The sequence below is a fragment of the Mesocricetus auratus genome, unplaced genomic scaffold (assembly GCF_017639785.1).
Source record: "Mesocricetus auratus isolate SY011 unplaced genomic scaffold, BCM_Maur_2.0 Super-Scaffold_100055, whole genome shotgun sequence".
Lineage (NCBI taxonomy): Eukaryota > Metazoa > Chordata > Mammalia > Rodentia > Cricetidae > Mesocricetus > Mesocricetus auratus.
Window position 1 is genome coordinate 4,378,558 of NW_024429232.1, and position 12,769 is coordinate 4,391,326.

At 41.0% G+C, this 12,769-nt stretch overlaps 1 protein-coding gene across 3 annotated transcripts in view; it reads right to left on the reverse strand.

The window, feature by feature from the left end:
- Positions 1–12,769, reverse strand: part of Arhgap39 (Rho GTPase activating protein 39) — a 109,235-nt gene that overhangs the window by 49,811 nt on the left and 46,655 nt on the right. The window lies entirely within an intron of this gene.

Genomic DNA, 12,769 nt, shown 5'->3' on the forward strand with positions numbered 1-12,769 from the left:
CGCCTTAATCCCAGCACTCAGGAGACAGACAGGCAGATCTCTGTGAGTTAGAGGACACCCTGGTCTACATAGTGAGTCCCAGGACAGCCTCTAAAAACAATACAGACAAGCTCTGTCTCAAAAAACCAAAAAAAGAAAAAAAAGAAAAGAAAAGAAAATACAATATCAACACCACCAATAAAAGAAAATTATAGACCAATTCTCTGGTGAGCAGAGTTGCAAATATTCTCAACAAAAACATTTGCAAACTGCTGGGAGGTGGTGGCGCACACCTTTACTCCCAGCACTCGGGAGGCAGAGGCAGGTGGATCTCTGTGAGTTCGAGGTCAGCCTGGTCTACAGAGTGAGTTCCAGGACAGCCTCCAAAACAATACAGAGAAACCCTGTCTGGGAAAACAAAAAAAAAAAAAAAATTGCAAGCTTAAGAACTGTGGGGAGCTGAGAAAGCCCTGATGGGATATGTAAAGAATGGATAAATTTCTGAGTGAATGAGTATTATCGACATGGGAACAGCCATGTCAAGGACCAGTGCCTTCCGTGGGTCAGGCTTGGAATGGGGGAGCCTTTCTCTGCTTCAAGTATGAGAGTTTATGAATGACTGACCAGTGTGTGCAAGCAAGCCCAGTTCACCCCTTGGGGATGTTTATAGCCCCATCTACAGAGATGGCCTATGCAGACTAACTAACTCCTCCACACTGCGCTGTACATTAAAAACAGGCTGACGTCCTGCATTGCAGTGCGTGGCCGGCCAACCTGCTCTCAGCTTTTCTGAATATGTGTCTGTGTGTCTTTCCTTTCTTCTTTCACAGGCCCAGTCAGTTTCTGAGACCCAAGATGCTGGGGACACAGTAAAGGACACATCGAAAGATCATTCTTTATATGAAGTTGCTTTGTCCCCGAGAGGTTAGGATTGCTTAACAGATGCAAATCAATAAATGCTATAAATTACACAAGTGATCAAGGACATAAATCATATGATCATCTTCATAGAAGAAAAGGCTTTTGACAAAAATGGCCAACATCTTTTCTTGATAAAAGTCTTGAAGAAACTCAGAAGAGAAGGACATATCTCAACATAATAAAGACTCTATACAAGAAGCCTATAGCCAACACTATATTAGGTGAAAACTTTAAAAGTGTTTACATTAAAATCAAGAACAAGAAAATACATTTTCTCCACTTACATTCAATATAATACCAGAAATAGTAATTAAAGCAGTAAGACAAGAGAAGAAATAAAAGGAACATGAATAGGAAAGAAAGAAATCAAAGCCCCTTATTTGTAGATGATATGAGTGTACACATAGGAGACCCAAAGACCCTGGGAATTCATAAACACTTTCAGCAAAGCAGCAGGGCACAAAGCTAGCATAAGTACCAATAGCCTTCCTAACCAATAACAAATACATTAAGAGAGGAGTAAGGGAAACAGTTCTATTCACAACAGCCTTAAAACAAGCAATTCCTTGACATAAATCTAAATATGGAAGAGAAACCTCTAACATTAAATGTTTAATACATTGAAGAAAATGAGAAAAACACCAGAAAACAGAAAGAAATCCCATACTCATGGATCAGAAGATTACTGTGAAAATGGCCATTCTGCCAAGAGCAATCTACACATTCAGTACAACTCCATTAAAATGCCAACACCAAACCAAGTGCTGGCGAATGCCTTTAATCCCAGGACTCAGGAGGCAGAGACAGGTGCATCTCCGTGAGTCTGAAGCTAGCCTGGTCTACATAGTGAGTTCCAGGACAGGCTCTGAAGCTACAAAGAGACTCTGTCTCGAAAAACCAAAATAATAAACAAACAAACAAATAAATAAATAAACAAAATGCCAGCACCAGTCTCATATCAACACACAGAAAACAATATTAAAATCCATACAGACACACAGAAGAATTCAGATAGTCAAAACAGTCCTAAACAAAAGGATGCTGCTGGAAGTTTACCACACCTGTCTTAAGTTATACTAAAGAGCTATAGTAATAAAATCTGCATGGGGCTAACAAAAAAGCAAACATGTACAGAAATCCATGGAAAGGAATTAAGGATCCAGATATAAGGCCATGCAAATACAGCCACCAATTTTTGAAGACGAGATCCAAGAACAGATAGGAGAAAGGAATATCTTCAACAATTAGTGCTGGGAAAACTAGACACATGTAGAAAAATGAACCCAGATCTTTCTTTCACTCTACACAAAAATCAACTCTAAGTGGATCAAAAATGTCAACATAAGACCTGAAATGCTGAAACTGCTAGAGAAAAAAGTAGGAAAACACTTCAAGATATGTGAATATATAAGAGCTTTCTAAATAGGAGAAATGCAAATTGTTTTTTTAAGAATATTTATTTTTATTATTTTTAAAAGGTGTGTGTGTGTGTGCCTGCATGCATATGTACACAGGAGTGCAGGTGCCTGTGGAAGACAGAGGTATCCCCTGGAGATGGAGTTACAGATGGTTGTACACCACCTGACATTGGTGTTGGGAACCAAACTCAAGTCTTCTGGAAAATGAGCAAATAACTCTTAACAGCTGAATCATCTCTAGGCCCCAAATTACAAATCGTTAGTAAACATTTTTTACAGGTGTTCAACATCCTTATCCATCAAGGGAATGCAAATTAATAATATTCTGAGATTCTATCTGATCTTAGAATGACTGTCATCGAGAAAACAAGAGACAACAAATGCTGGTGAAAATGCGAGAAAAAAGGAAAGCTTATCCTCAGTTGGTGAGATTTAAAGTGGTGTAGCCACTTTGAAAATCACTGTGGAGGTTTCTCAAAAAGCTAAAATTAGAACTACCATAGAACCCAGTTGCATCATACCTGGGCACAGACCCAGGGCTCTGTATCCTACTACAAAGATACTAGCAAGTTCATCATGTTCACTGTCCTCTGGTCACGATCTAGAAAACGGATCAGCCTAAACGCCTGCTGCATAGCCAATGAATGGATCATGAAATGTGGTACACCGTGGAGTTCACTGAAGTGTACTCAGTTGTAAAGAAGTATGAAACTAGGAAGTTTGTAGAAGAAAGGACACAACTAAAAATAGACTTGAGATAGGTAGCCCAGGTTCAGAAAGACATATGCCATCTATCTTCCTCATGAAAATCCCAGCTTTGAATTTTTGGATTTGTGTGTTTAATTTGGAGTGCCTGTAGAGGTCAGGAAGCCAGAAAGGCCCCATGAGATGGAGAGAAGCAGCTTGGGGTGGGGTGGGTTATAGGACACACGTGATATTAGAGTAGGTGGGAGAAATATATGAGATGGAAAGGTCTAAGCATGAAATAGGCAAGGGACTAGGGAATAGGAGAGGGCTGGGGAGGGGCAACCAAAACTAAGGATGTATGAAAAGGCCTTATGGTAATCTACTACTTTGTAAGCTAATTTAAAATATCCACTTTTTAAAAAGGGAGTTTGAATGGAGGCACCCTGCATGAATAAATAACACAGCTCTCAGAAACCACCAGTTATTAAATGAAAATCCCAGTATTCCTATGGTGAGATGGGAGACAGAGACAGGAGAATTTCTAGAGGCTCAAGGGCCAGCTATGAACCACAGACAGACGGCCTCAAAGATGGTGGAAGGCAAGCACTCACACGTGAAGCTGCCCTTTGATCCCCACATGCAACTGAGGCACGCGCACGTACACACACACACACACACACACACCCAAAAAGACAGTATCCACTGGGCACAGCGTTAGGTATAATCTTAGCACCGTGCAGGCAGGAGCAGGAGGGCTAACAGCTCCAGGTAAACTCAGGCCACAAAGAAAGATCCTTTCCTTTCTTTTTTTTTTAAAGTCAGATGTTGGTTTTTATCAATCCCGTGTGCTAGGTTGAAGACATTCCCTTGTATACTGTTACTTTTTGAATCAGGAAACAGTAGTGGATATTGTAAAACGTTTTTGTTTATTGATGTTATCATTTCTGGCTAACAATTTATACAGGTCTGTATGAGTGAGGAGGTCAGAAAAGAGCGTTGGGTTTCCTCCTCCATCATTCCCCATCTACTCTTCTGAGGCCTGCCCTGTCTCTGAACATGGAGTTCATTTTCTCTGCTAGCCTGGACGCCAGCAGACCCCCACTATGCTCTTGTCTTTATGCACTTCTAAGCTGGGGTTACTGAGGTGTGTGTGTGTGTGTGTGTGTGTGTGTGTGTGTGTGTGTGTGTGTGTGTGTGTTATGCCTGGCTTGCTATGTGGGTGCTGGAGTTACAGAGGTGCGTGCGTGCATTTGTGTGTGTGTGTGTGTGCGTGCATGTGTGTGTGTGTGTGTGTTATGCCTGGCTTGCTATGTGGGTGCGGGGATCTGAACTCTGGTTCTCATGATAGCACAAGTACTCTTAACCACTGAGCCTTCTCTCCAGGGCACCATCAGTAAATTTTCTATTAAACTATACACATCATTCCTTGCATAAACCTAAAATAGCTATGATACATATTTATAATTTTATATATTTTTGAATTCATCTGCCTAAATTTTTGTTAAGAAGTTTTACATCTACATTTATGCAGGTCAATGGTCTATATATAGTCTCTTCTTGTAATTTCTGTGTTTGGCTTGCCTTGTAACAATTTTCTCCTAGAAAACCCTCCATCTTGGAGGAAGGCTGGCTAAGGGGAGTGTTCTAAAGGGAGGTGAACCAATCCATCATACAGGGAAGCTACTTAAGCTCACAGTGCACACGACTCAGAGGCTCCAGAAAGTCCCTGAAACTGACCAGATACACTAGGACCCTCCCTCAGCAAGTGTACATAAACAGTAAGGACCGCTGAGAGCCACTCTCAGACCAGTTAAGTCACCTGAAAGAAGCAGACAAGTTGCCTAGATTCAGACTTGACTGTAGCAGTCTTCACACCCCTGGACTGCACAACAGACAGCTGTGTAGGGAGATGCTGGCTAGGTGAAGCGGAGGAGAGGGTATGTGAGGAACTGCCATCATCTTTCCTCAGCAGAACGCAGCACTGAAGGCACCCGAGTCTGTCTTCTGTGGGAAGGCTTTCAATTACAGATTGAATTTGTTTAACACAGAACTATAATGGACATTACACGGGCAAACTGTCATTTGTGTGATTTGAGCTCACTGGTAAGCTGGCTCTGGAAATGGGGTTACCTCTCCCTCACCTCAGATGAAGCATTTTGTCTCAAGTGTACTCTGAGGCCCTTTGTCTGGATGTCTGTGACAGGAAAAGAACTACACAGCAGCTTAGGAGTAAAAACATTGTATCCTTAAAAGTGCTAAAAAGTTAGGCATGGTAGCATATGCATTTACTTTCAGCACTTGAGATCTGTTTGCCTTTGCCTCACAAGTTCAAGGCCAACAACATAAAACATCTAAAAGTAAACCCTGTCCAACTCCTTACTATTGTTTTACTCACGATAGGAAAGTACCTACAGGTCAGGCGATGGTGGCTCACACCTTTAATCCCAGCAGAGGCAGGCGGATCTCGTGAGTTCGAGACCAGCCTAGTCTATAAGAACGAGTTCCAGGACAGCCTCCAAAAGCCACAGAGAAACCCTGTCTTGAAAAACCAAAATATAAATGAATTGAATGAATGAATGAATGAATGAAAGTACCTACAGTGGGAAAGAGAACCCAAAAGTCCAGACATGCAAAACTCATCCATAACGAGAAAGCTCAATTGGGAACTCCAGCTGATTGCTGGGACCTCCCCAGCCAGTATCTGCAGGCTGCTGTGAGCTCCTGATTTGATGATGTCATCTTTCTGCTGCCATTAGTTCTTTCATTTAGAAGACTCATGGAGGTTAGGGGGTGGCACCATGTTCTGCAGCCGACAGTCTCAATGGAACTTCCCCAGTCCATTTCTAACGGATGCTTTAAACATCTCTTATTATTTATTCTTTTATTTCAGTTGCTACATACTTTATACATTCACTTAAACCAAAAGCATGGCTATTGTAGATAATTCTCCAGACTGTACAGAATAAGAACTAAGTGCTTTACAATGTTTCCTGACATTTGTGTGTATATCGCATGTACATGGCAGTTATGTGAAGGTCAGAGGACGCCTAGTAGGAGTCGGCTCTCACCCTCTTCACATGAGCTCCGGGGATCAAACCAGGCCATTAAGCTCTCGGAGAGTGCTTTATCCACTGAGTCACACTGGCAGCCCTCCCCAGGAACATTTTGAAGATCCTTTCCAAGTAAGCTCTAATGGTTCAGTCTCTCAAGGGACTTACACACTTCCTAAAAGATACCAACATTTATTGGCATCAAGTTGCTACATGATCTTTGTTATTTATGATTCACATACTCTGTAGTATGTGAACCATAAATATCAATATCAGTTCTAATATTGAAAAGTTACATTTTTCTCACTTTCTCTAATCTATCTGGCTAGAAATGGCCTAATTTTTAATTGATTATAAGGCAGTTATTAAACTTTTTTCTTGCTTTAATATTTTATCGAATTCCTTTTGACTTTTTTAGCTTTTTTCCCTCCCTCCCTCCCTCCCTCCCTCCTCCCTCCCTCCCTCCCTCCCTCCCTCCCTCCCTCCCTCTCTCTGACACAGGGTCTGTCTATATAGCCCAGGCCGGCCTCCAACAGAGATCCACCTGCCTCTGCTTCTCAAGTGCTGGGATTAAAGGCATATGTCACCACCCCTGCCTGTTGTCATTCTTATGGTTTCTTCAAAACAAAACATTTTTAGATCTTAAAGTTTTTATTTTGTTGTTACAATTGTTTGTCTGTGCACCACTTGATCAGAAGGCATTGGGATCCCCTTGAACTGGAGTTACAGATGGTTTTGAGCTGTCACATGGGTACTGGGAACTGAACCTAGGTCCCCTGCAAGAGCAGCCAGTGCTCTTAATTGCTATCTCTCTAGCCCCTTCTAGTTTCTTAATATGGAAATAGAGTTTAATGGTTTGTGCCTTTTTAAAAAATTCCAGGCACTGAGAAGCTGGTTCAGCAGTTAGGAGCTTGCAGAGGACATCATCTATATGGAAACTAACAACTGTCTGTAACTCAAGTTCCAAGGGGATCTGACAACCTCTTCTAACCTCCTCAGGCACACATTCAGGCAAAAACATCCATACACATAAAATAAAAATAAAAATCCAAGCTGGGCATTTGGGTGGCCACTTGCAATGCCAGCACTTAGGAGGTAGAAGTGGAAAGACCAGGGGTCCAAGATGGTCCTGGCTATACCGAGAGCACTAAGCCAGCATGCACTCCATGGCCCTGTCTCACCACACACACTCTCACTTCAGTTTGGATGTGTAGTGTAAAACTTCTCTTCTAAATGGCTTTCTTGACTCATGACATCCTACAAATGTGGACTTGCTATATTTTAATTCCAGTGAAAAATGAGCTTTTGGGGGCTGAAGAGATAGCTCAGTGCATCTCTGCTCTTCTGCCTAGTGTAGCACTGACTGCTCTTCCAGGGGAACTGGGTTCAGTTCCCAGCACCCATATAGTAGCTCACAACTGCCTGTAACTCCAGTTCCCAAAGATACAACACACTTTTCTGGTCTATGTGGGTACCAGGAACACACATGGTACAGAGACACACATGCAGGAAAAATATCCATGAGCATAAAATAAATTTTTAAAAAGTTATCTGATTTATTTTTTGATTCATGGATTATACATAAGCATGTTATCCAATAACAGTTTTACAGATTTTTGCTTTTTTGTTGAGACACAAAGTCTCACTATATACCCCAGGCAGGACTTGGATTCGATCTCTCTGCCTCTGCCTTCCAATGGCTGGGATTATGGGTATATGTCACCACACTCAGACCCTTCAGATATTTTTATTGTTTCTAATTTAGTTTTATTCTTTTGCTGTAATTTGAATGTTTAATTTTGTTAAGATGTTTGATGATTCAGGTAAGGGCACACACCTTTAGTCTCAGCATTTGGGAGGCAGAGGCTGGCAGATCTCTCTGAGTTCAAGGCTAACCTAGTCTACAAAGTGAGTTCCAGTCCAGCTAGGGTTACACAATGAGACCTTGTCTCAACCTGCATGCCCCTCCCACTAAAAAAGAAAAAAAATGTTTAACAGCATAGAAAAGGGTTTGGGTTTTTTTTTGTGTGAATATCCACTGAATATTCATATTCTCAAGAATATTATTTCTCACAAGCACCAGAACAGAATGTATGATTGGGTGGAGCTGGTTAAGAGTGCTTGTACTCGCTTTACCTCTTTTCTTTCATTTACTGATAAAATTGGAATCTTTGTTCCAATGACATAACTACAGACTTGTCTGTTTCTTCCTGGGGTTCTCAGTTTTTCCTTGGCTTTATATCTCTATTAAGTACATAAAGACAGTTTTATTAGTAAATTAACTCATTTATTACAAGGTGAGATTTAAACCTAACCCTCGTATTTATTTTCTACTCCTCTCTTTTGATCTTTCATATGACTTTGTTGTTTTGCTTATTTTATATTTGGGATGGAGGCCCCTCTATGTTGCCTAGGCTGGCCTTGAGCTTGTTTGTTCAAGTGATCCTCCTGTCTCAGCCTCCTGAGCAGCTGGCACTACAGGCATGTAAGCACATGGAGCTGGGTTCAGTGCCCCACATGGCCAGCTTTCTCTCCACTGTTGACTTAAAACAGTAATGCACGTTTTTGTTTTAGTAAATGCTCTAGGGCTTATCGTGTTTATATTTTTCACAGAGTACATATAAGCAAAATTTTATCACTTCAAACATGAATTTACCATTGTTCCTTTCTGGTCATTTTCTGTCATATATTTTATTTCCACATCTTAGAAGGTTCCCACTCTGTTGTAATGTTATTGCTCTTAAACAAGTGCATTTTGACAAGACTTAACTAAGTAGTGCATATGTTCCCAATCACCATTCCTGACATTCTTTAACTTTTTGTGTAGACCCAGATTTTTATTTGGTTTCATTTTCCCTAAACCTGTAGGATTTTTAACATTTCTTTCCAGGGAAGAACTAGTAATGAATTGTTCTAGTGCTTGTATTTGACTAACTTCAATTTAAGAAGGTATTTACTATACTCTTATCTGACTTAAGACAATCACAGTGCAGAACTGACCCCAGCTTGCCAGTCTCTTCTCCTGTGACTTAAATACATTTTCTGTGGAAGAGAAAAGGATGTTAACATCTGTGTTTTGTTCTTCTGAGTATCAAGAGTTCCCCCACCTGTGCTTGTTTCTACTTTATTTATTTTAAACTTTTATTTACTTATTTTTATGTGTATGGGTGTTTTTGCTACATGTATGTCTGTTACCATGGGCCAGATATTGGATTCCCTGGAAATGGAGTTATAGGTAGCTGTAAATTGTCATCTGGGTAGTGGGAGTTGAACCCAGGTCCTCTGGAAGAGCAGCAAGTACTCTTTAACTGTTAAACCATATCTCTAGTCTCCCTGAATTTCCGTTTTGTCTTTTGAGACAGGGTTTCTCTGTGGCTTTGGGGGTTGTCCTGAAACTCTCTCTGTAGACCAGGCTGGTCTTGAACGCCAGAGATCCGCCTGCCTCTGCCTCCCAAGTGCTGGGATTAAAGGCGTGTGCCACCAAGGCCTGACTGGTCTGTCACTTCTAAACCTTCTCATCAGACACCAGAGCAGGGTGTGTGTACTGTGGTGCAGTGGTTTCCTCCAGTCACCCTGAAGCACAGTTACTGTAATGACCAGCCAAAGTCATGACAACTGTATTAGACATTTGTCTATTTGCTGTAACAACATATCTGAAAAAAGCAATTTAAGAAGGATTGGTTTATTCTGGTCCCCAGTTCAGGTCTAGGGGCATAGTCTATCATGACAGGGAAGGAAGATGGTTGGTCACATTATATCCAGCGAGGAAGCACAGAGAAATGAAAGCTGGTGCTTAGCTTGCTTTCTTTAGTCTTCTTTATTCAGTCTAGGACCTCATCTCATGGAATGGTACTACCTATGTTTAAGACAGGTCTTCCCAATTCAATCACCCTTGTCTAGACAATCCCTCTTAAGACATACCTGAGATTTGTTTCCACGGTGACTCTATATCCCATCAAGGTGACATTCAAGATTAATCATCACAGCAACAAAAGAAGCAGAATATAGCAGATTTAGGTTCATGGTAATAGTGGAGCTATTGTTCCCTCTTGGAGGGTTGTCCGACCCTGAAATTTCAATCACCACTCCCCCTGGCCCAAGTGTCCTTTATGCTAAATTCTATAAGGTAAGCTATCTGGGGCTGGAGAGACTCCTCAGTGTTTCAGAACACTTGCTGCATTTCCAGAAGACCTGAAATCAGCTCTCAGCACCTATGTCAGACAGCTCATAAATGCCTATAACTTCAGCTCCGGGGAATCCAACGCTAAAACAAATATTTTTTTAAGATTTTATTTATTATATACACAGTTCTGTCTGATTGTATGTCTGAAGGTCAGAAGAGGGCACAGATCTCATTACAGATGGTTGTGAGCCACCGTGTGGTTGCTGGGAATTGAACTCAGGACCTCTGGAAGAGCAGTCAGTGCTCTTAACCTCTGAGCCATCTCTCCAGCCCCCGCTAAAACAAATCTTTAAAAAGATAAAACGCAAAAAGAAGAAATTGGCTGGGAATAGTTCTTTTTTGATCTTCCCAGGAAAACCATGAAATGTCTGCTGGCCTGGACGTATATACACTCCTAAAAAAACGTTTCTATCACACAGTGATCTGTATCTACGTGTTGCTACAAAGGCACTGATACTCATACTGATGTCTCCAACTCCAATTTGCTGCCACATGGATCAATACAATGTACAATGTCTTCCCCTTGCTGACACCTGCCATGTCTCTCACTTAGCTGTGACAGCCCCACCCACTCCAGCATCTGCCATTGCTGTGCCTGACTACCCAGTTCCAAAGTACACACAGAGCAGCTGATACACATTCCCAAGCAAAGCATATTATCAGTCAGGTCCTGGGCTCACATACAACCATATTTATAACCATAATTGCTATTTCTTACTTAACTGCAAACATGCAAGTTCAGAATTAACAAGATCATAGTAAGCAGGGTTTTTTCTCAAAGTTAAAGTGATTAAAACTTAGCCTTTTATTTTACTCACTTTAGATATTTATCTATGAATATCTGTGTTTGAGAATTAGGACAGAGAACTTATATTTCCATTTCTTTCAAATCATTTTAAATCATTATATTTTCTTCTGTAACCATAGCTTTTAGTTTCTCAGTCTCAGAACTTACAGCCTAAGGCTTTATGAAATAGCTCAGTGGGTTTAAAAAAAAAAAAGCATTTGCATCCATGCCTGATAACCTAAATTCAATTCCAGAAACCCACAAAGTAAAAAGAGAAAACGACTCCCACACTACCACGGGTTATCTCTGACACAAGACACCCAAAACTTATGAGACACAATGAAAGTTTACAGCACAAAGTACCTTCATGAAGATGATGGAGAGATCTCATACTATTGACTTACAGCACACCTGAAAGCTCTAGAACAAAAAGAAGCAGACATACCTAAGAGGAGTAGGCAGCAGAAAATAATCAAACTGAGGGCTGAAATCAATAAAATAGAAACAAACAGAGCAATACAAAGAATCAATGAAACAAAGAAATTGGTTCTTTGATAAAATCAACAAAATAAACCCTTATCCAAACTAAAAGGCAGAGACAGAAAACCAAAACAACAAAATCAGGAATGAAAAGGGAAACACAAGAGCAGACTCCAAGGAAATACAGAGAATCATAAGGACATACTGCAAAACCTGCATTCCACACAATTGGAAAACCTAAACAAAATAAACAAATTCCTTGGTAGATACCACTTCCAAAGTTAAATCAAGGTCAGATAATTAAAATAGACTGAAACCTCTAAGGAAATAGAAACAGTTATTATAAGTCTCCCAGCCAAACAACAACCAGGGCCAAATAATTTTAGCACAGAATTCTACCAGACTTTCAAAGAAGAGTTACTGACAATACTCAAATTATGCCACAAAATAGAAATAGAAGGAACATTGCCGCAGTCACTTGATACCCAAACCGCACAAGGACTCAACAAACGAAGAGAATTATAGACCAATTTCACTCATGAACATTGATGCAAAAATATTCAATAAAATACTGGCAAACTGAATCCAAGAACACATTAAAAGTATTATCCACCATGACCAAGTGGTCTTCATCCCAGAGATGCAGGAAAGGTTCACCATATGAAAACCTGTCAGTGTGATCCACCATGTAAACAAACTGGAGGAGGGAAAGAGCCCACAGGGTCACTCCCGTCCCGCTCTCTCCAGCACACGTATTCCTGTGGCAGTTTGAGTGAGAGTGGCTCTCATGGGCTCATATATTTGCATGCTTAGTACCCAGTTGATGAACTCGGAAGGATTAGAAGGCGTGGCCTTGTTGGAGGAGGTGTGTCACTAGGGGCAGGCTTTGAGGTTTCCAAAGGCCACACCAGGCCCACTTTCTCTCTGCCTACTGCTGTCAGCTACTGTTCTGATGGCATTCCTGTCTGCTTCTTGCCATGATGGATTAACCCTCTGAAACTGTAAGCAAGTCACAAAATAATTCCTTCCTTTTTTATGTTGCCTTGTCTCTTTACATTAATAGAACAGCAATAAGACACCATCAGCTTGCTGGATGATGGTGGTGCAAGCCATTATTTCCAGCACTCTGGAGGCAGAGACAGGTGGATCTCAGCATCCACTGAGTGAGTTCCAGGACAGCCTCCAATTCTACAGAGACACCCTGTCTAGAAAAAAACAAAAAGCAAACAAACAAACAAAAAACAAAAACAAAACCACACCACCA